This window comes from Helianthus annuus, chromosome 6 (genome assembly GCF_002127325.2).
Source record: "Helianthus annuus cultivar XRQ/B chromosome 6, HanXRQr2.0-SUNRISE, whole genome shotgun sequence".
NCBI lineage: Eukaryota > Viridiplantae > Streptophyta > Magnoliopsida > Asterales > Asteraceae > Helianthus > Helianthus annuus.
This window is the reverse complement of record NC_035438.2, coordinates 14,459,523-14,485,828: the sequence shown is the minus strand read 5'-3', so window position 1 is coordinate 14,485,828 and position 26,306 is coordinate 14,459,523. Positions and strand designations below refer to the sequence as shown.

The 26,306-nt window shown below is 33.6% G+C and overlaps 1 non-coding gene across 2 annotated transcripts; it reads right to left on the bottom strand.

Annotated features, from left to right (window-relative positions):
• Positions 1 to 14,465: 14,465 nt before the first annotated feature.
• On the bottom strand, positions 14,466 to 17,508 carry LOC110944435. 2 transcript variants are annotated; one of them, XR_004860126.1, is made up of 6 exons: positions 17,408 to 17,508; positions 17,247 to 17,297; positions 17,024 to 17,175; positions 16,689 to 16,813; positions 15,519 to 15,998; positions 14,466 to 15,027 (listed from the first exon to the last, which is right to left on the bottom strand). It is a non-coding gene; the product is annotated as an uncharacterized LOC110944435 (transcript). The 2 variants fall into 2 exon arrangements; XR_004860125.1 differs by having other exon boundaries at positions 17,024 to 17,160.
• Between the last annotated feature and the right edge of the window lie 8,798 nt (positions 17,509 to 26,306).

The following is a 26,306-nucleotide window of genomic DNA, read 5'->3' as shown; positions in this document are numbered from 1 at the left end:
AAAATATGGACTTATGTTTTCAATAGGTATAAGATTCAACTTAGAGTTCAAGACCTATCAGCTTCTGTTACACTTACTTTGTTTGATCGTGAAGCACGGAAGTTGTTAGGAAAGTCTGTTGATGATATTCTTACTGCTAACCCTGAATTTGTAAGTTTTATTCTCTCAAGTAAGTCAATACACCTTTTGAACCCTCACATTTTCATCAATAATATTTATTTTGTTTTAAAATATGGACTTATGTTTTCAATAGGTATAAGATTCAACTTAGAGTTCAAGACCTATCAGCTTCTGTTACACTTACTTTGTTTGATCGTGAAGCACGGAAGTTGTTAGGAAAGTCTGTTGATGATATTCTTACTGCTAACCCTGAATTTGTAAGTTTTATTTTTTTATTCATTTTGGTTATGTTTTTTATTTACTAAAAAGTTCACATTTCTTCCTAAATGATCAATATTTTACTATTGTTCAGCGTTCTGATTCCATGAAGATTCCTGCTGAAGTAGACGCATTGGTTGGCCAGACTGCTGCTTTTAAAATAGATGTTACTGGCTACGTCTTGAAGTATAACATCCATAAGTATGGTATACTGAAGCTGACTGTGGATCCTAACGTTATATCTTTACTTCAAGAGAAGCAATCCTCTTCACAGATAACTGTATGTTGTATAAATTTTATTACCTTATAAATTTACGTTTTAGATATTTTACTTTCCTGAACTTTATATTTTGTTTTTTTTTTTCAAAAAATATGCAGTCTCTCAATATTGATGCTTCAGAATTTGAATCTCAGACATCGGATGGTTTCAGGGTATTCGTGTCAATTTTTGTTTTTCTTCGTCTTTGTTTAATTATATATATGTTAAACTATGAGTTGCTTTTGTAACCTGTTAATTTTGTCTTACAGAAGAACTCTGGTGCCAAAAGAATCGAAAACACTACTCCTGTGTCTAACATGGCTAGCACCGTTTCACCTGTTTCATTGGATGTCACTGATACTCCTGATTCCATGTCAGCTAAGGATGAAGTCAAGCGAAACTTGGTTGAAGTCTATGATGTTGAAGAAGATTCTCACACATCTGCAACGAAGCTCCAAAAGTCTGGAGAGGTTCAGGATTTCAATAGTGCAGACAAGAGGAACCTCTTAATTCCTAAAGTTGAGAAATAGTTTTGAAGTTGTCATAGCATTAAGTTATTTGGTGTCTTTTGAGAAGTTGGTTTTTGTTGATGTCGTCTAAAACAATTGATTGTTTGAATTCGTGGTTTTTGTTTATGGTTTTGATTTGTTTCTTCCGGACAATACATGTTTTGAATTTCTAAAGTTGTGATGTTTGGTTTTGAGTAATAATCGTCATTTTTATCTACATTACAGTTTTATTTCGGTTTTAATGTATTTTTTTTACATTCCATTTCACACTAACTAATAGTATATTTTTATTTTATATGTGGTTTTTTTATAACTAATCATGTAACATGAACATGTATTATGATAACATATATCGAATTTTTCCAATATTTAAAAAAATATACAAACAAGATTATTTAAAATATATTTTTTACATGAATTTATGGTGTCCACTATTACTTACTAATAATATTTTATTTAATTTATTAAATATGTTATGCTTTGATAATTATAGAAAGCATACCTGTCGGATATATAATTTTGCTACCTTCCATATATATTTATGATCCAACTAATAAGTTATTGAAAAAACGTATAATTACCTAAAATGCAGATTTCATAAATTTAGGGAACACAATAATGCATTATTTCTTAATTACTATCAATTAAATTTATATCCATATTTAAGGTTATTTCCTTTTCACTACTTTAATACACTCTCATATATTGTTATTTACATGTACATCATTTGTTCTCACAACAAAGAACATCATCATCGAATTTGACAAAGTATGAAAAAGTATTCTATTATACTTACTGGTTTCACGTGATATAAGGTACGTGTTCTATCCTCATAATACGTTTACTTTATCTAACTTTATATATTTATTTATGTGCAAGAATATATGACAAGTAATTATAGTTTTCATTTTAGAAAATGTCTCACATTCGTAAAGGTTCATCCGCATCAATTCCCGATTTACGTAAAATAAATGTGAATTCAGGAAATCCTTTGTCTGATATATCTAACGGTATGTTCTTAAAGTTTTTTTTTTTTTTGAGATATTATTATTCAATTAACTTTTCATTTCATTTCATTGTTTTACTAATTCATATATCATCTCAGATGATATATGCAGCAACACTGACAAAACTGAAGCTGTTCAAAGAACAAAAGCTAGAAGAATATATTCCAACAGTAAAAGATTCAATACAACCTCATCGCAGAGTCAATCCACACTAGATTATTCAACTCATAATAATAAAGAAAATATAAGTTCATCCACATCTCCCATGTATAACAGATCAATTTGTAGCCGTGGTATAAACATCAATTCTTCTTGTGGTTTATCATCTTCGGAAATTCATAACACGAGTCTTCCTTTTTCAACATATCCTTCACATGATATCTCCAATGGTATTTTCAAATCTATATTACTTACTTTATTACAAAATTTCCACTTATATAAATCTAACTAATGTATATGTCATTTTAGTTTCTATACGTAATGTAGACAAGGATGAGGCTGCAAAAAGAAGGAAGGCTAGACGTATATATTTGAATATCAAAAGATTGAATAAAATTTCAACACAGACTCAATCGACATTAACTTCTTATAATAAAAATAAAGAGAATATTAGTCCGAACACTACTTTTACGTTGAATAGATCATCTTTTAGCGTCCTATCAAGTATCAATGTCTCTTCCGGTTCATCTAAATTCAATTCAGGTAAGACGCGAGTAATGTTGTGTTTATCAAATTATGAAATAACATTTTTTTCTTATATAATCAAGTGTTTTAGAAAGCATAACAACTTTATTTCTCTCTAATTTTACTAATTCATAATGGTTTTTTGAGTTAAAATAATCAAAAAAAAAACATGGGCCTTATTAAAAGTCCATTATTAAAAATTAAGTAACTAGGCTTAATTTTTAAACTATATATTTGTATAGAAAAAAATGGTGTCGATCTTAAAAAGACAACAAGGTCGCTTGAATTTTTCCTATTAGACGTTATGGATGATATGTGAAATTATATGGTGTCGGTTGAACCCGTTCACTACAATGTGACTCCGCCACTGTTTTTATTGTCGACATTATGAAAACAATACAAGGTGCAAGAAAATTAATAACCTTTGGTCGACATTATGAAAACAATACAAGGTGCAAGAAAATTAATAACCGTTGGTCGACATTATGAAAACAATACAAGGTGAAAGAAAATTAGTAACCTTTAATGTAACTCGTGTAGCTTAAATTGATAGAATTTTTAATGCAATGGCCAATGGGACATTAATGAGGTGTGCACCTTAGTAGCAATCAATATAACTAGTCATACCTTCATCATTGTTTGTTTCCAATCTCACATTCATAAGAACGTTTAGCCATCGTAAGAAAAGTCCAGATAATTTAAAAACGAAAAAATGGTACCCAACCTATAAAGTACTCAAGTTTAGTACAAATGTTAGTACTCGGAAGAAACCATTGTGATACACAAATTACAATTTATGGTCTTGTAAATAGTAAAACAATTATCCAAACTTTGAATCTTATTTACGTTTCTGCCATTCTTTTTTTGGTCCAATAGGGAGAGAGGAGACTCGAGATACATTGGTTGTTGTTTGAAAATGATTGTCAAACAATTAATGATTAATATATATATAGTGTGAGGTTCATTGGGAACATTAAAAAAGTGGGGAACCGGGGAACCCCTCTAAAAGCCATTGGATCTAAAAATTGGAAGGCTGAGATTAGATCTCACCCATTGTGAAGGAAAAAGGAAGGGAGGGTAGATTTGGAATAAATGAAAATTTGATTTTTACAACCCTAATCCATCTTGTTTGTTCACCACCGCTCCTCCGTCCCTGAAACCACTGAACTCCACCACTCCTCCGCCTTTGACATCACCGCACTCCGCCGTCTTGTTGCGTACTAACATAAATCTTCGCCGGAATTTATTATGCGTCTGTTCAGATCTCATACTTTGATCTTTCTATCAACTTCGCTACTGGAATGAAACGACTGAAATCACCGTCGTCTATCGCCGCCATGGACGGTGAAGAAAGAGCTTAATTTACATCGGAAATGAATCTTCGGATGTCGGTAATTCCGGCTACAATCCAGGTGAGTTGCAAAATCAATGACCTCTTAGTATGTATTATCTTTAGTTCTTAATCTATTTCAGAAAAGCTAGAATTTGAATTCCTCATATAGATTTTTAATGAATTAATGAACTGATATGATCGTGAATCTGTTCGATTTCCTCTATTTTCTTCTGGTTGTGTCAATTTGAAGCCCTAGATTTACTCATGAGGTTGAAACACTTGAATTCTGCAAACATAACTGAATCTAATTTAGTAATAGTGAATTATCAGCATAGTTTCGTAACTGTTTTGAATGCATATGAGATTGTGTATTGAATTTATCTCAAAATTTTAAATTCACATGTAAAATTATGTAAAAAAATAGGTGTTTCCTGGATGAGCGCAGTAAGTCAATTCATGTCATTTGCAAGGGTTTTAATTGAAACACTTCTAATTTTACATGTTAAACTTATTTGAAACTTATTACACGAACTTCCAAACTTGCAATATATTGAATTCACCTTTCGGTTTCAAATCTAGAAGAGTAAAAAGCTCAAGATCAGAAACAACCAGCTCAAAGCTACATTCATCTCCACAAAATCCTTTTTAGAACGTTGACCATTTATTTAATAAGCTGCTTTTTACTTGTAAAAAACTCGTATATTTGGTATGATGATCCTTACGCCCCCTCGATTCGCATTGAGACTATCTAGACTGGCTTTCGGGGTTGCGGCTGAATGTGATTGGGTTGTAGTTCATCTTTGTGAATGTTCAATTTTTTAAACATTCAGTCTTCTAAGTCCTAGTTAAGATACTGGTCCTGCAGGATGAGTTTTTTTAATAACTAACTTCGCCTGATTCATGTTATTTGAAGAGCATGTGTTTGGATTAATGTTCAATTTTTTTGTTTCTTGGTGAGTTATGAGTTTGATAACATTGAGTTTATAGGTTACATTGAACCGGTGTTGGTGATTCTTCATGAGAAAGAACTCACATGGGTTGGGCGTCTTTCATATAAGCATCATACATGTGTAATTTCTGCACTAAGTATCAGTACCAGTTTGAAGCAACATCAACTTATATGGTCTCCCACTGTAAGTTCTTATTACTCAAGCAACACATAACTTTTATTTTTCTTTTAGATAGATTTGTTGATGCTGGAATTAATAGGGAAGTACTTTCTACTATTCTTTTCTTATGTTTTTATTGATAAGAACACATTTTCAATATGAGATATTTATTTTAGGCTCTAATAGTTTGTGCAAATGCCAGGTATATCTGTTTTCATACTCAGATCTTGGCTTTCTTTACAGGTGAATTCTAAAGTCATTACAAAATAAAGAACAATGAGGTTATATGGCAAGTCCTCAGGCATAAGCACTGTAGTTTTATTATGTCCAAGTGAGTCTTTTAACTTTGACTCCAGGGCTAGGGGTACCAAACTATAGTTATGTAGATTCGACATAGTTTCCACTATAGGTATGTGAATAAGCTTGTAGCCTCTCTAAACTTGTATTTGAACCCCTTCCCTCTTCTGTCGTCGTGCCTAAGCTTGGACTATTCATCTCGTAGAGCTTCAAACCCATCGACAATACTTTATAAAAATTCGTGTTTATCCGTCTAATTTATTATATTGTGTAGGGGTGGGTTCAATGGACAGCCTTGGAAAAAGTGGGGAACATGTATTTAACATATTGAATATATTATAAAAATTCAATTTAACATGTTAAAAATTAATTTTCTAAAAAAAAAGTTTTGGAATAAATACATCTAGAACCCTTTTTAATAAATTTTTTTTTTAAAAATAAAACATTTCTTAAAAACAGTTGATGAAAGGTAAAAAAAATTACAAATTGAGAACCATATATTTAACATGTTAAATATATTATAAAAAATAGATTTAACATGTTACTTGAACCAAATAAATGGTAAAAAAAATTAAAAACCAAGGAACAATGCATTTAGCATTTTAAATATTTAACATGTTAAATATATTGTTTTTTTTTTCACAAAATGCATAAAACACTTAAATAAACGGTAAAAAAAATTAAAAACCAAGGAACAATGTATTTAGCATTTTAAATATTTTATAAAAAATTTAATTTAACATGTTAAAATATATTCTAAAAAATTTAATTTAACATGTTAAAATATTTTATAAAAATTTAATTTAACATGTTAAAATATATTCTAAAAAAAGTTTTGGAATAAATACATCTAGAAGCCTTTTTAATAAAAAAAAATCAAAAATAGAAAATTTCTAAAAAAATACTTTTCATAAAAATTTAATTTAATATGTTAAAATATTTTATAAATATTTAATTTAACATGTTAAATCATATTCTAAAAAAAATTTAATTTAACATGTTAAAATATTTTATAAAAAATTAATTTAACATGTTAAAATATATTATAAAAAAAGTTTTGGAATAAATACATCTAGAAGCCTTTTTAATAAAAAAAATTCAAAAATAAAAAATTTCTAAAATTTTTTTAATAAAAATTTAATTTAACATGTTAAAATATTTTATAAAAATTTAATTTAACATGTTAAAATATATTCTAACATGTTCCCAGTTCTCTGTTGCCGATTGATGTTTCGTTTGTTTTTCGTGGCCCGTATTTGATTTGGATAATATACCGGAAATATATTGCAGTTGACATGAGGTGCTTTGCTGGCGATCAAGTTTGGTTGCAACCCGCAACGCCACCGAAAGGTGGTCCTATAGTTGGAGGTTAATTACCTTGTCCACAGTTTCGGCCCTTCTTCATGGAACATGTTGCTCAGGAGTTGAACAGTTTAGACCTTAGTTTCGCTAGTGGTCAACCATCAGATGGACCAACTAATTCCTACAATTTGGGTGCATCTCCTGGTCCACAACTCTCGGTGGCCCTATGGGAATGCCTCGCCCAGGAAACCAACCTGTGGGATTTAACTGTTCTACAAATGCCATGTCATCGTCACCAAATTTACTTTTAGTGCTTAGAGCTAATACTCTAATAGTACATGTTGACCATCCACTTTTTGATGAAGTCTTCTACTTGGATGATGATCATAAAAGAAGACTCAAGGAAGAATTCAGTAAGCCTCTTTCAATCTTTAAACAAGTTGGTTATTATTGACGTTACATTTTGTTTTAAATTTATGTATTACCATAATTGGATGTGGATGCACTGAGCGTTGTATAGTTGAAATAATTTGGATTTAACATGTTAAATTTTTGTAAGTTGGAGTCACAACATGGACATCCCTTGCAGGGGCTCTGTTAATCATATGTGCAACATATACAATCTATATCTGATAATAAGTGATGGATGCAGTTATTAATAAAGATCAGAGAGTGGTGACTTCCAAAAGAGAGACAAAAATGTTGCAATAATTCATTTGATTGATTGTGGATCACAAGTTTGCGTATGAATTAATTTTGTACTTCTTCTTATCTTGATGTGTACCCATCTTTCATTCCAAAACAATGTCGGGTTCGAACCAACACCAGATCATTTATGTAAAAAAGAAATTGTTACCTTTTTAAAGTGTTTTTAAGTATGTTTTTATTTTTTAGTTTTCTGATTTTTTTTTACTAAAAAGACATGCACACATGTATTTATATGCAAAAGATTTGAAAATTAAAAAAAAATTAACATGTTAAATTAAATTTTCTATAATATATTTAACATGTTAAATGAATGGTTTCTTGTTTCACATTTTTGGTGTTCTCGGTTGAACCCAACCTTCATTAACTATTTAAAAAAATAACCAAATTTTTGGCATACAGAGATGTGTTGAAGCTATTTTAATAAAAAATCATTTTCTTTTGTAAAAAAATAATTTATTACCTTTTTAAAGTGTTTTATAAGCATGTTTTTAGTTTTAAGTTTGTATTTTTTTTTAAAAACTTCTACACGTATTTACATGCAAAAGATCTGAAAATTTTAATTTTTTTAACATGTTAAATTTTTTTATGATATATTTCACTTGTTAAATAAATGATTCATCGGTTTTCAACTTTTTCTGTGTTCCTACTGAACTCAACCCTCGTTCACTATTTTAAAAATTATTTTTTTTTCAAAATTTTTTAAAGTTTTTGCATATGGAGATGTGATGAAACCATTCAAATAAAAAAATCATTTATGTAAAAAAGAAATTGTTACCTTTTTGAAGTGTTTTTAAGTATGTTTTTATTTTTTAGTTTTCTGATTTTTTTTACTAAAAAGACATGCACACATGTATTTATATGCAAAAGATCTGAAAATTAAAAAAAAAACAATTTAGCCTGTTAAATTAAATTTTATATAATATATTTAACATGTTAAATGAATGGTTTCTCGTTTCCCCACATTTTTTATGTTCTCCGTTGAACCCAACCTTCGTTAACTATTTAAAAAAATAACCAAATTTTTGGCATATAAAGATGTGTTGAAGCTATTTTAATAAAAAATCATTTTATGTAAAAAAAATTTATTACCTTTTTAAAGTGTTTTATAAGCATGTTTTTAGTTTTAAGTTTGTAATTTTTTTAAAAAAACTTCTACACGTATTTACATGCAAAAGATCTGAAAATTTTATTTTTTTAACATGTTAAATTTTTTTTATGATATATTTCACTTGTTAAATAAATGATTCATCGATTTTCAACTTTTTTTGTGTTCCCACTGAACTCAACCTTCGTTCACTATTTTAAAATTTTATTTTTTTTCAAAAATTTTTAAAGTTTTTGCATATGGAGATGTGTTGAAACCATTCAAATAAAAAAATCATTTATGTAAAAAAGAAATTGTTACCTTTTTGAAGTGTTTTTAAGTATGTTTTTATTTTTTAGTTTTCTGATTTTTTTACTAAAAAGACATGCACACATGTATTTATATGCAAAAGATCTGAAAATTAAAAAAAAAAAAAAACAATTTAACCTGTTAAATTAAATTTTCTATAATATATTTAACATGTTAAATGAATGGTTTCTCGTTTCCCCACATTTTTGGTGTTCTTCGTTAAACCCAACCTTGGTTAACTATTTAAAAAAATAACCAAATTTTTCGCATATAAAGATGTGTTGAAGCTATTTTAATTAAAAAAAATTTTGTGAAAAATAATTTATTACCTTTTTAAAGTGTTTAAAGCATGTTTTTAGTTTTAAGTTTGTGAATTTTTTTTAACTTCTACACGTATTTACATGCAAAAGATCTGAAAATTTTAATTTTTTTAACGTGTTAAATATTTTTTTATGATATATTTCACTTGTTAAATAAATGATTCCTCGGTTTTTAACTTTTTTGTGTTCCCCACTGAACTCAACCCTCGTTCACTATTTTAAAAATTATTTTTTTTCAATTTTTTTTAAGTTTTTGCATATGTAGATGTGTTGAAGCCATTCAAATAAAAAAAACATTTATGTAAAAAAGAAATTGTTACCTTTTTAAAGTATTTTTAAGTATGTTTTAAATTTTTATTTTTCTGATTTTTTTTATTAAAAAGACCTGCACACATGTGTTTATATGCAAAAGATCTGAAAATAAAAAAAAAACAATTTAACATGTTAAATTTAATTTTCTATAATATATTTAACATGTTAAATGAATGATTTCTCGTTTCCCCACATTTTTGGTGTTCTCCGTTGAACCCAACCTTCGTTAACTATTTAAATAAATAACCAAATTTTTGGCATATAAAGATGTATTTAATAAAAAATCATTTTTTGGTAAAAAAAAATAATTTATTACCTTTTTAAAGTGTTTTTTAAGCATGTTTTTATTTTTAAGTTTTTTATTTTTTTAAACTTCTATATGTATTTACATGCAAAAGATCTGAAAATTTTAATTTTTTTAACATGTTAAATTATTTTTTATGATATATTTCAATTGTTAAATAAATGATTCCTTCGTTTTCAAGTTTTTTTTGTGTTCCCCACTGAACTCAACCCTCATTGACTATTTGAAAAATTATTTTTTTTTCAAGTTTTTTTAAGTTTTTGCATACGGAGATGTGTTGAAGCCATTCAAATAAAAAAAATCATTTATGTAAAAAAGAAATTGTTACCTTTTTAAAGTGTTTTTAAGTATGTATTTATTTATTGGTTTTTTGATTTTTTTATTAAAAAGACCCGCACACATGTATTTATATGTAAAATATCTGAAAATTAAAAAAAACAATTTAGCCTGTTAAATTAAATTTTCAATAATATATTTTACATGTTAAATGAATGGTTTCTCGTTTCCCCACATTTTTTGTGTTCTCCGTTGAACCCAACCTTGGTTAACTATTTAAAAAAATAACCAAATTTTTGGCATATAAAGATGTGTTGAAGCTATTTTAATAAAAAATCATTTTTTTGTAAAAAATAATTTATTACCTTTTTAAAGTGTTTTTTAAGCATGTTTTTATTTTTAAGTTTTTGATTTTTTTTTAAATTCTACACGTATTTATATGCAAAAGATCTGAAAATTTTAATTTTTTTAACATGTTAAAATATTTTTTATGATATATTTCACTTGTTAAATAAATGATTCCTCGGTTTTCAACTTTTTTTTGGTTTCCTACTGAACTCAACCCTCATTCACTATTTTAAAGATTATTATGTTTTTCAATTTGTTTTAAGTTTTTGCATATGGAGATGTGTTGAAGTCATTCAAATAAAAAAAATCATTTATGTAAAAAAGAAATTGTTACCTTTTTAAAGTGTTTTTAAGTATGTTTTTATTTTTTAGTTTTTTGATTTTTTATTAAAAAGACCTGCACACATCTATTTATATGCAAAAGATCTAAAAATAAAAAAAATAAAAAACAATTTAACCTGTTAAAATTAATTTTCTATAATATATTTAACATGTTAAATGAATGGTTTCTCGTTTCCCCACATTTTTTTGTTCTTCGTTGAACCCAACATTGGTTAACTAATTAAAAAAATAACCAAACTTTTCGCATATAAAGATGTGTTGAAGCAATTAAAATGGCTAGAAAGAATGATAAACAATTAAACTGCATATTTTTAAAGAACACCTTGATAGCAGCAACCATCAATTGCAATACTTGGGGGGATATTAGTCTGCACAAGTTGGTTATAAAGTTGAAAGAGAAACATAACCACCAAAGGACTCGTGGTCACAATCTTGAACGACCTGGTACTTGGATTAAGTTTTCCAGCCCTAGTGCTCGAGGCAGTGGAAGACCGGCAGTGGAAGACCCAACTTGATCTGAAATCTCCATTGGCTTAACGTCTTCACTACCAAGCGAACGTAATGCTAACATTGACGAAGGAGGTGGCATTGCTGGAGCCACAAGTGCCCCACTTTCAAGGAAATGGCTAACCGTGAGTTTAAAGTTCTGGTAAATTTTACACATGAAGTCAAGGAAAGGTTGCACTTCAGTCTCTTGAGTTGGTCTAAAATTCCTCAATAGATCAAATATGATCCGAATGAAAATCAAATGGTTCTCTTCGTTGCCAGTAGTAAGAACATGCATTGCAACTTTTAGTAGCTCTTGAACAAAAGGCCTTAGCACTTCACTATGAGGAATGCGATTGAGAATTTCATTAATAATGTTTCGCAGTTTATGCTCAGGGTTGGTAAGTAAACTGAGGCTTTGTTATGTGATGTGATAAAGAATCCCAGAAAATGGACAGAGATAACAATTAAGGAAATTCAAGTACTCCCCTATATGTGTTATCTCTAAACTATCCCGCACCTCCAACGCCATTTGTAGCCTACTTTGTATAGTTGTCACAAAAATAAGGACAGTAATCAAATCATTAAACAAAACAAAGATTTAGAAGTTCAACAAACAACATACTCCAACTCAACAAAATAAGTATTCCTTGTACTTGATGTATAAAATAAAATAACTCTAAATCACAAAACTTTCATGTCTTCATAAAAAAATCACTTTCCTTCAGCCTAGCTAAATAAACTAAAATATGTAAAAGGTTATACATACAAAATCTAACAAAGTCCCATACCGAGTTCAATAAGAGTTAGTGTGACTCGGCGAGGGCTAATGAGAGAGTATTAAACACAGTTTCTGTCTCCAAACTCTAAATCACAAAACCTTCACGTCACCGTAAACAGTTCACTTTCTTTTAGCCTAGCTTAATAATCTAAAATCTGTAACTAGTTATACATACAAATGCAGGTCATGCGTAATCCGTAACGCAATTCATATCAGTCAAAAACCTAAAAAGTCCCATACGAATGAGTTCCATAAGAGTAAGTGTGACTCGCTGACCGCTAATGAGGGAGTATAAAACGCGGCTTCTATCTCCTAACTGTAAATCACAAAACCTTCGTGTCACCGACTCACCGTAAACAATTCACTTTCTTTCAGCCTAGCAAAACAATCTACAACTTGTAGCAAGCAATACATACAAAATCTGGTCATATTTAATCCGAAACGCAATTCGTATCACTTTCAAAACTCAATTTCTGTCTCCTAACAACTAAACACAACCTCTTACTCAAACTAGGGCTAGAAAACCTTATTTCTAGTAATCCTTCTTACTGCTACTCTTATCAAACCCAAAAATCCTCTATAAAACACCACAAACATACACTAATAATCTTCCAAAATCACAAAATTTCACAAACGGTTAACACAAAGCAACCCTAAAACTTTCATCTTCCTGTGTAATTAGGTCATTCAACAAAACAAACATAAATTAAACTAAAGATACTGTGTAATTAGGTCATTCAACAAAACAAATAGAAATTAAACTAAAGATACTGTAGTAGATAAACATATACTATCAAAATAAACAAAATCATGAAATTTACCTTCGCTGAATTTCCTATCGGATGTAACCTAACTTCGGAACTCTCAACAGCGAGAAACAAGTCCAATATCATCTCCGATGAACTCGATTCATGTTCTCAGCGACGACGAATCACGGCGGCGAGATCTGCTAACGCCGTCAGCCATGAGGAATCACGCCAGCGGCGACGAGGAATGACACCGGCGGTGATGAGGAATGACACCGGCGACTGGTGTAGCAGTTTATGGCAGCCGTAGAAGAAAGTACGCGCGTGTTCAAAAGATTGATTTAGATGAAAACACAGTTTAAACTATAGTTGGACAAAAATGCCCTTGTTCCCCTGTTCCCCACTTTTTTGTTGTTCCCCAATGAAACCTCCCATATATATATATATATATGGAAAGGTTTAAATGAGAACGCTAATATTGTGAGAACCGTGAGAACAAATGAAAAAACCTCGAGAACTTGGTCAAAAACAATTCAAATTCAAATTTTTTTTTTACACTTATCATTATTATTCGAATACAATGTTAGAAATTTAATTTACACGTTTAAATTTACGTGAATTCGTAAATAAAGAAAATTTACACATGTGTAAGTTTGCCATTTACACATGTGTAAATCTGTTATATTTACACATGTGTAAAAAATAAGGAGAAATGAATTATTTGATGTTGTAGATTCTTTTTTTGATGTTATATCTTAATTACAATGAGTTTTGTATTAAAAAAAATTGGTTTTGATTGGTTTTTTCATTCGTTCTCATAGTTCTCACAATATTTAGTGTTCTCAAGATAACCTTCCCCTATATATATATATATATATATATATATATATATATATATATATATATATATATATATATATATATAGAGAGAGAGAGAGAGAGAGAGAGAGAGAAAGAAAGTATAATGTACTTCACGCCTTAACGTACATTAACGTACTTCACGAAATATATAAAATGCGTAATTATTTTTTTGACCAAAATAACGTGCGTGATTTTGGATCCCATGCGTGATTATGTGGTCCCATGCGTGATTATGTGGTCCCATGCGTGATTATACCCCTGATCCAACGGTTACCATTGTCTCCTACGTGAAGTATGACAAGTCGTGAAGTATGTTAACCTTTCTCTCTCTCTCTATATATATATATATATATACTAGTGGGAATGCCCGCGCGTTGCGGCGGGTGTCCGAACTCATATCAGATTCAATTATGATACCTATTACGAACCACAACCCATTACGGTTATCTAACACTTTTTTTTCATTCAACAAAAAATAGTCGTAGAAGTTTGTATTCCACATAATATAATTTTTGATGAGTAGTAAAGTAATACATACCATTGGGGTTAGTGGCCTAATATATTTGTTAAGGTTTTATTCAAGGTATTACCGTTTATAATCTTTGTTGTTCCTATGATAATATTGTATGCCATCCCTTCCTACAAGTAACAATAAAGGCGACCCCATACGCCCGCGACCACAGACAACGCTAGGTAGCCCAAGCCCACCGCAAACAAACGATCACTTAAAGTTGTTTATCGTCTTGTAATGAAGTTCATTAAGATTTACCATGTCATTATCTAAATAGCAAATATGATTGCTACAGAAGTCCCTGCCAAAGCCTTAAAGTGCATAACCTTTACTTGTTACCTGGTATTAGAAACATGAAAGCATATCAAAATAAAGCTGTTACACACTGCAAAAAACAAGGGTGACTATGCATTCTATATTTCTGAGCTAACAAGAGTCAATCTACGTCAACATCCAGCATCTCGTCCTCGTCAACATCATTAACCGCATCCAGTCTCATTTCCCCCTTGTACTACAAGCAAAATTAAAAAAACAAAACCATATCTCACGTGTCGAAAGATTTGATGAAATGTGGGCAAATTTGAGAATTTCTTCTTATCGGCTTGCGCTTGCCATCGCTAACCAAAGGCTTAGTGCTGCTTGTTCCGTTATTCGCTGTCCTCAATTCACCCGTATTTTTTGTTTCGGCAAGTGTGGGACCCATCTAGAATGCCTTTCAGATCTCACATTTCCAAAACTTGCCCGTTTTCCTGTAGCAGAACCTGACGGTGCACCATAAAGATATCAACAAAAAATTTATGAACACAATAATTAATAATAACAAAAATAATAACATTAATAGTATCAACAATAATGATAATAATAATAATAGCATATTTGCCCTTTTTGTATTGATGGAAATGGGCCGGCTTGGGTTGGCCGACACACTTTTTGCCCAACTTTTTTGCAGAATCAAAAAGAAGTGAATGATCCTGTTTTGAAAGATAATCCTACCTAGCATGTAGAATTTTCAAAAAAGAAAAAAAGAAGCAAGGAAATGTAAAAGAAGAGTTATTTACACAAATAGTCCCTGTGGTTCTGCGCGAATCACAGGTTTGGGTATCTACTTTTTTCGGTAACAACTTTAGGGCTTGTGAGTTTAGTTTGTAACGTGTTTGGGTATTAACACTAACTTTGGTTAAGTTTTTTGTTAAAATAAGAGGAAATGACCACCTGTATAAAAGAATTATAAAAAGTTGATGATGAAGCTCACCTGCATGAAATTGTAGCGTTCTCTCCCAATAGACTCATTTTCCACTATCGCCAAATAAGCGAGCATGGGATAATGGACAACGTATGACGCATAGTTGTCTCTCTGAATATTAACCGCCCACTCACTTAATGAAAATAAAACCAAATTGTTTCGGCGCGAATCGTTGTGACACGAACCGTTTCGATGCGTACCATTTCGACGTGAACAGTTTGATCTGTACCGTTTTGAATTGAACCGTTTCGACCAGTACCGTTTCGAATCGAACCGTTTCGACGCGAACCGGTACTGGTCGAAACGGTTTGGTTCTAAACGGTACTGGCAGATTAACACCCAGTTTCACATCCCAGCCTAGCTCATCTTCTTCGACAAAATCTATAATTTTGCCCAGCTCATCTTCTTCTCATAGTGATACACAAATTACCTGACTATCCTCCTTATTGTTTAATTTTGCCCTGCTGGATTGAACATGTCATTAACCACCTGAAACCAAAACAGAAAAGTTAAGATTGAAAAAATAAAAAAAGACTAATGAATCTGAAATATATGACTAAGGAAAACTGGCATAAGCGTGGTTTCAAAGGGTGTATACAGTAGCAAATAGGCAAGTTACTTTCAACACTAAACGAACTAAAGAGAAAACAATACAAAGAATACCGAATATGTAAGTTGATTCACGACATAAAATCCAAAGAAACTATGGAAAAAAATATTAATTTATGATGAACACATATATAGACAGTCACATAAAAAGCAAAACCTATACTGATTATGATTGATACTGATCATTGGCCAAAGAGAAGGATGAGCTGGTTCAATGTTTGATTCTGTTACATGGGGTTTATTTTGCTAAGGTAGATGGGTGTGGAGGAGAGATGGGACTGAGTGCTTTACTACAAAGTATTTAAGACTGTTGCTAGAAAATAATAGAATTGCTCTTATTGATACTGTTTTTATTAGAATCACTGAATCCCTCTAAAGGTTAATACTTTTTACCATAGTTATTAAAGGCGCCAGGCGCACTGGCCTTGCCTGGGGCCTAGGCGCGAAGCGTAAAAAAAGCGAGAGCCCAAGGAAAAAAAGCGAACAATGAAAAAGAATTAAAAAACATATTATGTATTGGAAAAGTAATACACTAATACTATTCTTCAAATAAAACAAGCAAAAGCTAACCTCAATTTTATACTTCCTAAAAGCACATCAGATTTAATAAAATCATCAGCAGCAATTAACATATGATCCCCCTCAGTTCCTGACACAGCATAGCTCCCATGATCGATAACCACAGCAGACGGATCCTACAACATAAAACAAAAATGTCAATCTAACACGGCACTATAACAAATCACACAAGTACTATACTTTACTCAACACTCAAAACAATCGGTCACCGTATCATCAATTAAGCTACAAATCCACATTCTAACAAGTTACATTCAACAAAATTTAAACAATTTAAATCAAATCAACACCTTATCCCAAACTTAACAAGTCCAAAACAACACTACCTCATCAAAATCAACTCCACACTCAGCCGCAATACTCCGAATCAAATCCGACGCACTCGCATCAGCCGCAACAATCAAATCCTTACCAGAGTCCACAAAATCCAAAACAGTCGCCACATCCAACGATCCTCCAAACCCTAGAACAATCAAATCTACCAATTTACCAAATCAATTCAGCAATTCACAAACAAACACAATAAATCATTACAATAAACTTGCAAACCTGAGAAGTATATTGTTGAAACTTGATAAACCTAAATTTCATTTGGGTTATCTACAAAAACGAAAAAAGAAAGGTAAAATTAAAACCCTAACTACTAAATCCGTCATATGGAGTGATAATTATCTGCAATAACATCTATTCGTAAACCCCAAAAACGTTACCTGAGTGCACATCATCATCGTCGTCCCCGTTTCTTGTTTCTTCTCGGCTTCAAACATCATCAGGAGTTTTAAATTGGAATGGAAGGAGGAGACGGATATGAAAGCATTAATTAGCAGATATACTACTGATGTGTGTAAAATGCAACATATAAAACACATCATTTAAGGCATAAAACTAACCCTTTTTAAGTACTAATGTTGGAAAAAGAGTGTTTTTGTCTTCCTTTTGTATTTTCAGGATGAAATGAGCTCAAAATCACAAAAGAAGCAAAAAGACCACTAATTCTACCATAAATACAAGAAAAGGAACAAAAGTAAACTGCCCGGACCCTCAACGGCACCTCCCAAGACAAAGAGAAGAGAACAGAAGTCTGAACACGCCCCGTGTCCAGTGAACACGGGGGCGTGCCCAGGAAGCAGCAGAAAAGACAAACCAGTAGAAGCTTCCATTGCTCACCACGGGGCCGTGCCCAGCGGACACGGGGGCGTGTTGAAAGTACAGCAGGCGCATTAATTGTAATTCGCAATTACAATTAATGAAGAGAGAGAATGTCAGACGGGCACGGGGCCGTGTTCAGCGAACACGGGGCCGTGTCCAGCGTTCTGTTCAGCCTATAAATAGAGGAGCTTGGCTTCATTCTCTCTCATCCCTTGGCACACCACCTCTCTCACACTTCATCCACCACCCACCACCACCATAACACCATCATCCACCACCATCATCCATTGTCCATCATAGAGTGTGTGAGTCGTCTCGGGATCCAAGATTGATCGTAAGAGTTCTTGACAATCAAGGCCATGTTTGCCTAAGTCTCTTACATCACTTGGTGAAGACAAGTGTTTAGTATAATACTTTTTATTTTTAATCTTTTGCACTTTTTATTTGGTTATGTATTAATGACTTTAATAACTAGTTACTTATGTTGAAGGTGATCTTTCCTTATCGTTTGTCCGTGGTGTCTTGGCATTATTTTACTGTCTATATAAAATAAAAGATTTTCACCATTCATATCTCCACGGTCTATATGGAGGTATGTTGGCTACCTGGTCGGGGGTTAAGGGAACGGTTTGGTAAAGGTCTTGCCCTTGTTCAGCGTTTAGAGGTCCTGCTTGGGACCTGGGTCAAATTTAGTAGGATCTCCTTCAATGCCCATAGGTATTGGATGGCGGGGATCCAAACTCTTTGACCCCCTCATAAGCTAACTACTATTAATACTATAACCCGGCTATTTAGGACTGTATCCCTGCTGACTCAGACTACTTAGCCGAGGGTAACGTCACCGCCAAAAGCGGGGCCTACCATAATTTGCATTAATAACTTAATTCATTATCTTTCAATAATCCGACCCTTTAGGATTGTATCCTTGCTGACTCAAACTACTGGGTTGAGGGTAACGTCGCCTTCAAAAGAGGGGCCTACTACAATAACTAAGATAATCTCTTAAACAAGTGCAAAAGTGCGAAAATAATCAAAGGTTATACTAATACACGTGTCGGATCCAAGTGATTCATCTTGTCTATCTGTTTTTATTTTATTTTCTTTTTCAGCATTTAGTTAGTTTTTATTTTTCTTAGTTTAAAAATTTTTTTCTAACTTTTTGATTTGATTAGACGTTGAGGATAAACCGGTATTAAAAGCTCTTGTGTCCTTGGACGACCTCGGTATCTTACCAACACTATACTACGTCCACGATGGGTGCACTTGCCCATATGTGTGTTTAGTGTTAGTAAATATCGTGTTTTATAAATTTAAAACTTGGCTAAAAGTGTAAAAAGGGCTTAAATATATATCTAAAAATATAACACACTTCACGCACATCAAGTTTTTGGCGCCGCTGCCGGGGACACAAGGATTTTAAGAAAGTTAGGAATCAACGGCCTAATCATCTTTTTATTTTTCTTTAATTTTTTAGGATTTTTTTTAGATTTTTCAGCTTCTGCAGAGCTCAGCACGGGGCCGTGCCCGCTGAACACGCCCCCGTGCCCAATCATTGGAACTGGCAATCCTGTTTTATATCAGACAGTAGGCTGAACACGGGGCCGTGTCCACTCAACACGCCCCCGTGCCCAAGATTCAGTTGCTGAAAACAGAACCGTTTGATCCCGGCGGTTGGTAACTTCTGATACAAACATGAGTAATAGTGATTCTTTTTACTTTCGGCACTCTTATGGTTTGTGGTGTCAAATATGTGGAGGCGAACACGAGGAATTAAAATGTTTCTTCCTCACTTATAGGCCACACTATATAGACCCACCAATTCCTTGTAGCCTTAAGAGGGGCGAAAGTAAAAATAAACACTATTTCTCCCTCGAATGCGCCCAACCGGATATTCTAGGAGATATGCTCCTTGACGAGCTATTTCAACTAGAAGAACTACTTCTAAATTGGTCAAAAGAACTTAGGAAGGATTTCTTAGATCCATCCCAAGACGATGACCATGAGGAAATGTTGGAACCGCATTCTGACAACCTCGTTGCTCCCGAAAATACCTTTCTTCCTAGACAAGACGTGGACGATAGTCGTCCCTGTGCCGATTGTGCCGTGAAGGACTCCCCATCGACCTCGTTCGGTGCATACATAGACCTGAGCGATTCGGCATACACCTTCTTTAACGAGAGCCCGGGAAAGGGTTGGACTTGTCCACCTAGAATGAAAATAGGAATTACCCTCACCGACAACCTCTTGCGTTCTCGCCTTAGTATAGGACAATTAAGGTATCTTAGGCACTTTGGGGTTGTTCCAACAAGTCAGGAGCCACCCGATATAAGTAAGCGCCTTAGAAAAGACAAAACTCCACGAGACAGCCCTCCGACACGGGGCCGTGTCCGGTCACCACGACCCCGTGTTCGCTCAGAAGATTTTCTGCTGATTCTGTCAGAATACGGACAAAATGTGTCAGGATTTTCTCTGCACACGGGGCCGTGTCCGGCGGACACGGGGCCGTGTTCAGTGTGCTGTCGTTTTCTTTAAATGCAGCCTGAATCCTGCTCATTTTTGACCACTCCACCAAGCAGAGATCCCTGGAATCTTCACATATACCATCCTAGGTAAGTACCAAAAGAAGGTTCCTAAGGACCATCTTATCTTTTCCACTTTTGTTCATTTCCTCTTCTTCCAAAAATTTTTCAAACCCTACCTCCATGGAAGCTTGGAAACCCATGATTCCAACCTTCTATGCAAGGTTTGTAGGAATTTTCGCTATGGATTCTTGTCTAAAGTTAGTTCCATAACTGTGTTTTTAAATTATCCAAGCTCATAACACGACGAAAGTATATAGAAATAATTTAAAAACCTAGAACCATTAGACAAAAATTCCTGCAGACAGTGAACACGGGGCCGTGCTCACTGAGCACGGGGCCGTGTTCGAGGTACTGTTTTGCAAAAATTTAGTTCCTCGGCTTATTTCGCAGAAAATGGCCAGCCGGAACAGCGGAGCATCTTCAAGGAATAACCGAAATGGAAGGAGATCGTCCACCGCAGAGGATTCCCTAGTAAACTACGTTTACGCTTTAAGGGAAGCCGTGGACGAATTGACAAGTGTAGAAGAAGCTTTGGTGGATCGCGTTAATCATCTGACGATAAGTTTGGAGGGCTGCCTGCAAGAAGTAAACCTTCTGCACCAAAGGATAAACCTTCTTGCTTCCCCGCCTTTGGTTCCGGTGATTACACACAGGGCGTGGAATGTGGTACCCGAGGTTATCATCCCAGCAGAATGGCACGCCTTGCACCAAGTATCGCAACCAAGGGTAGTGCAAGGAGTCCCGGTAAGCGCTCCTCCTCAAGATACCGACGAGAATGAAGCTACCTTCTACCTCCCAAGGGAGATAGAAGAATGGCTTTGAGTGAGAACCTAGGAGCCATGGGCTGAAGAATGTTTCTACATCGGGAAGCTATTCCCGAAATTTTCCTAAATAAGTAGAACCTTTATGATAACCTTATGTACCCCTTAGTTAATTAACTATCTTTATGTATTATCTCTCTATTAGCAATGTTATGATGGTTTTTATGATTTATGGACTCATGGTGGTAATGGATGAAAAAGGGAACGAGAAAAAATTGGAACCATGCAGAAGAACAGAACAAACCGACAAAAATCTCCAAAACAGAAGGCTCCACACGGGCCGTGCCCAACCAACACGGCCCCGTGCTGAGCCCCCTGCAGGAAATCACCCAGTTCAGGTAACTGGACACGGGCCGTGTTCAGCGAACACGCCCCCGTGTCCAGGCTTCTGTTTCATTTCTATAATTTTTGTTACTGGCACTTGACCACGGGGCCGTGCCCGGTCAACACGGGGCCGTGTCCAGAGCGCCAGTAACACAAATCTTTGTTTTTTTTAAACACACTTTTACATATTCTAATCAACCAAAAACTCTATTTTTGGACACATTGAGGACAATGTGTAATTTAAGTGTGGGGGGGATGCTAAAACCTTGGAATTTTGCAAAATCCTAAAACAAGCCTTACACAAAACTCCATTGGAACCGCTAAACACCCCAAATTTTTTCAAAAACTTTTTCAATTTTTTATTTTATTTACTTGTCTTAGTTTAAGTTGGGAATAACAAGTTATAAAAGGGTTATATTTTTACAAACTTACAACCGATAGCGTCGTGATAAAAAGAACTAACATAAGAAAATTATGAAACGGTATAACAAGTCTAGCTAAAATTCGATTATATATGCTTGGTCACATTAAAAACCCATTCCCACAAAAAGTGAGTTTTGAGCCTGTATTGAGCATAAAAATACACATACTTAGATTAAATGCTCATTTTTCGTTTCTTGTGTGAATAGCCGCTCGGTCTTTACAAATCTAGAACTTGCCACGACGATACATTCCCGGTCCTTACCAACTTAAACCCAAGTAAGTAAATGATGGAGGCATTAGGACTAACTATTTTTCTTTCAAAACCATTATTTTAATTTTTTTTACCTACCCAAAACCCCCCTAGAAAACCCCTTTGAGCCTAAACCTTTCATTTCATTACCCCCAAAACAATTTTCTACCCACCAAAAACCTTTTTCATTTTTTCACCTTTATTTTAGTAACAAACTCGGTTTTTCATAAACATACCTTTACGTGAAAAAAAAAAAAATATATATATGAAGTCAAAAACAAACATAAGCTACAAAAAGCTTGTTTGGAGAAATACTTCAAAAATAAATGTCACCAAAAAAATAAGGTATTTCACGAAAACCGACATTTGTTACGATTTTCGCCCTTTTTACTAACCACTAACCAACCACCCACCTTTAAACCCAAGCCTTCACCCCAAAAGACCTCTTGATATTTACAAAGGTAAAAAGTTAAAAAGGAGGAGGATTGATCGCTTGGCAAGCATATGGAAAATGTAAATCCGTGCCGCTCTCGAGCGATTCACTTAAATATACACCCTCGGCCGAGTGATTGAGTGATCTCCCGTGAGGTATGTGAACTTGTATATAAATGGAATTTTAATAAGGCATCCTATGCCCAAATAAGTAGTTTATCTTATGAAAAGTTCAAAATAAACCATGACGAATAAGATTGTAAATAAGGTAAAAATAGAACCTATACAAACCTTGGATTCCCGACACTCTAGGACAAGTTAAAAAACCTCTCTTCTACCTATTCCATTTGGGAGTGTAAGCCACATTAAAAGAGTTTTGCTTGAGGACAAGCAAAAGTTCAAGTGTGGGGGTATTTGATGTGTGTAAAATGCAACATATAAAACACATCATTTAAGGCATAAAACTAACCCTTTTTAAGTACTAATGTTGGAAAAAGAGTGTTTTTGTCTTCCTTTTGTATTTTCAGGATGAAATGAGCTCAAAATCACAAAAGAAGCAAAAAGACCACTAATTCTACCATAAATACAAGAAAAGGAACAAAAGTAAACTGCCCGGACCCTCAACGGCACCTCCCAAGACAAAGAGAAGAGAACAGAAGTCTGAACACGCCCCGTGTCCAGTGAACACGGGGGCGTGCCCAGGAAGCAGCAGAAAAGACAAACCAGTAGAAGCTTCCATTGCTCACCACGGGGCCGTGCCCAGCGGACACGGGGGCGTGTTGAAAGTACAGCAGGCGCATTAATTGTAATTCGCAATTACAATTAATGAAGAGAGAGAATGTCAGACGGGCACGGGGCCGTGTTCAGCGAACACGGGGCCGTGTCCAGCGTTCTGTTCAGCCTATAAATAGAGGAGCTTGGCTTCATTCTCTCTCATCCCTTGGCACACCACCTCTCTCACACTTCATCCACCACCCACCACCACCATAACACCATCATCCACCACCATCATCCATTGTCCATCATAGAGTGTGTGAGTCGTCTCGGGATCCAAGATTGATCGTAAGAGTTCTTGACAATCAAGGCCATGTTTGCCTAAGTCTCTTACATCACTTGGTGAAGACAAGTGTTTAGTATAATACTTTTTATTTTTAATCTTTTGCACTTTTTATTTGGTTATGTATTAATGACTTTAATAACTAGTTACTTATGTTGAAGGTGATCTTTCCTTATCGTTTGTCCGTGGTGTCTTGGCATTATTTTACTGTCTATATAAAATAAAAGATTTTCACCATTCATATCTCCACGGTCTATATGGAGGTATGTTGGCTACCTGGTCGGGGGTTAAGGGAACGGTTTGGTAAAGGTCTTGCCCTTGTTCAGCGTTTAGAGGTCCTGCTTGGGACCTGGGTCAAATTTAGTAGGATCTCCTTCAATGCCCATAGGTATTGGATGGCGGGGATCCAAACTCTTTGACCCCCTCATAAGCTAACTACTATTAATACTATAACCCGGCTATTTAGGACTGTATCCCTGCTGACTCAGACTACTTAGCCGAGGGTAACGTCACCGCCAAAAGCGGGGCCTACCATAATTTGCATTAATAACTTAATTCATTATCTTTCAATAATCCGACCCTTTAGGATTGTATCCTTGCTGACTCAAACTACTGGGTTGAGGGTAACGTCGCCTTCAAAAGAGGGGCCTACTACAATAACTAAGATAATCTCTTAAACAAGTGCAAAAGTGCGAAAATAATCAAAGGTTATACTAATACACGTGTCGGATCCAAGTGATTCATCTTGTCTATCTGTTTTTATTTTATTTTCTTTTTCAGCATTTAGTTAGTTTTTATTTTTCTTAGTTTAAAAAAATTTTTCTAACTTTTTGATTTGATTAGACGTTGAGGATAAACCGGTATTAAAAGCTCTTGTGTCCTTGGACGACCTCGGTATCTTACCAACACTATACTACGTCCACGATGGGTGCACTTGCCCATATGTGTGTTTAGTGTTAGTAAATATCGTGTTTTATAAATTTAAAACTTGGCTAAAAGTGTAAAAAGGGCTTAAATATATATCTAAAAATATAACACACTTCACGCACATCAACTACAGTAGGGTTTCAAGAGATAAACGGTGAAGCCACGAATCACCAATTCAATTCAGGGGAAATCAAGAGACGCCAGTTTATTATCACACGCTTTTATTAGGGTTCTAGAATTCCATGTGAAATCTCAACATTAACCCTGCAGCGTCTTAAAATTTTGGAGAATGGCTTTAAGCACCTTGTACATGTTGCTTTAAAATTGATACACATGGTAAAATTACCATCTTGTACACCACTTCTCCTTTTTAATATATTATAGATATAGATATTGTAACAAGTTAATAACTTGAAAGAAGTAAAACACATCAAATACCTTTTTATTTGGTTTTCTTTATACAACATATTTATAACGAGACCGAAGTTATGCGTGTGTATATAAATAGTATTTTTGTTGTAATATATTTATAGGGGAAAGTTACTCTATAAATAAACTTAACGTACTAAACATACGTATTGCATGAAAAGGACAAAAGGAGGCGGTGGCATTTTTGTAATTATCAGTATCTTTTGTAGAGTAATTTTGTAAAATGTTCATATATCAAAATTACACTACCCCTCCGCCCAAAAAATAAATAAATAAAAAAACTGTAAAGTAATTTTGATCTTTTGAAGAGTAATTTTGGTCTTGTAGGGTAATTATCAAAATTACACTACCCCCCCCCCCCCCCCAAAAAAAAACCTAAACCCCACACCCCTAAAAACCTAAAAAAAAACTAACCTCCCCCCCCCCACACACACACACCCAAACTAAAAGCTAAAAACTAAACCATAAAGCTAAACCCCATAACTAAATGCTAACAAAATTACTCTACAAGATCATTTTACAAAATTACATTACAAAAGATCAAAATTACTCTACAAGATCATTTTACAAAATTACTCTACAAGATCAAAATTACTCTACAGGATCATTTGTAGAGTAATTTTGAATTGTATTTTGTTTGATAAACTTGCAGGGTAATTTTGATTCACTTGTAAAAGTAATTTTGATAATTACCCTACAAGAACAAAATTATTCTACAAGAACATTTTATAAAATTACTTTACAAAAGATCAAAATTACTCTACAAGAGTAATTTTGATAGTTACTGATAATTACAAAAATGACACCGTGCTTTTTTATCTTTTCCTTCAGTTCGTATGTTTAGTACGTTAAGTTTATTTGTATTTGATCTTTATCCTATATTTATAACCTCATTAATAACTTTTTTTTTTATAAATTTCGATCGTGACACATAAAACATATGTAGGCATCATTTCAGCAATATTGTTGCGAAATAGACAGATACCGACAAACTTCCCATCGCGAAGCGTAGGAAATTTTACTAGTCTATATCTATATATATAATATATGAATAAGGTTTGGGACACGTGTCGTGTTGTGGTGCAACCTCACTTGATTTTTGGCGGGAAAATATGAGAAACGTTATATTTTTACATGGGATTCGCGTGTGGTATATCCATACCCGTTTTTTGGACCCGGGTATAAAAACTATCTAATTAGCCTAGATCTCTCAAA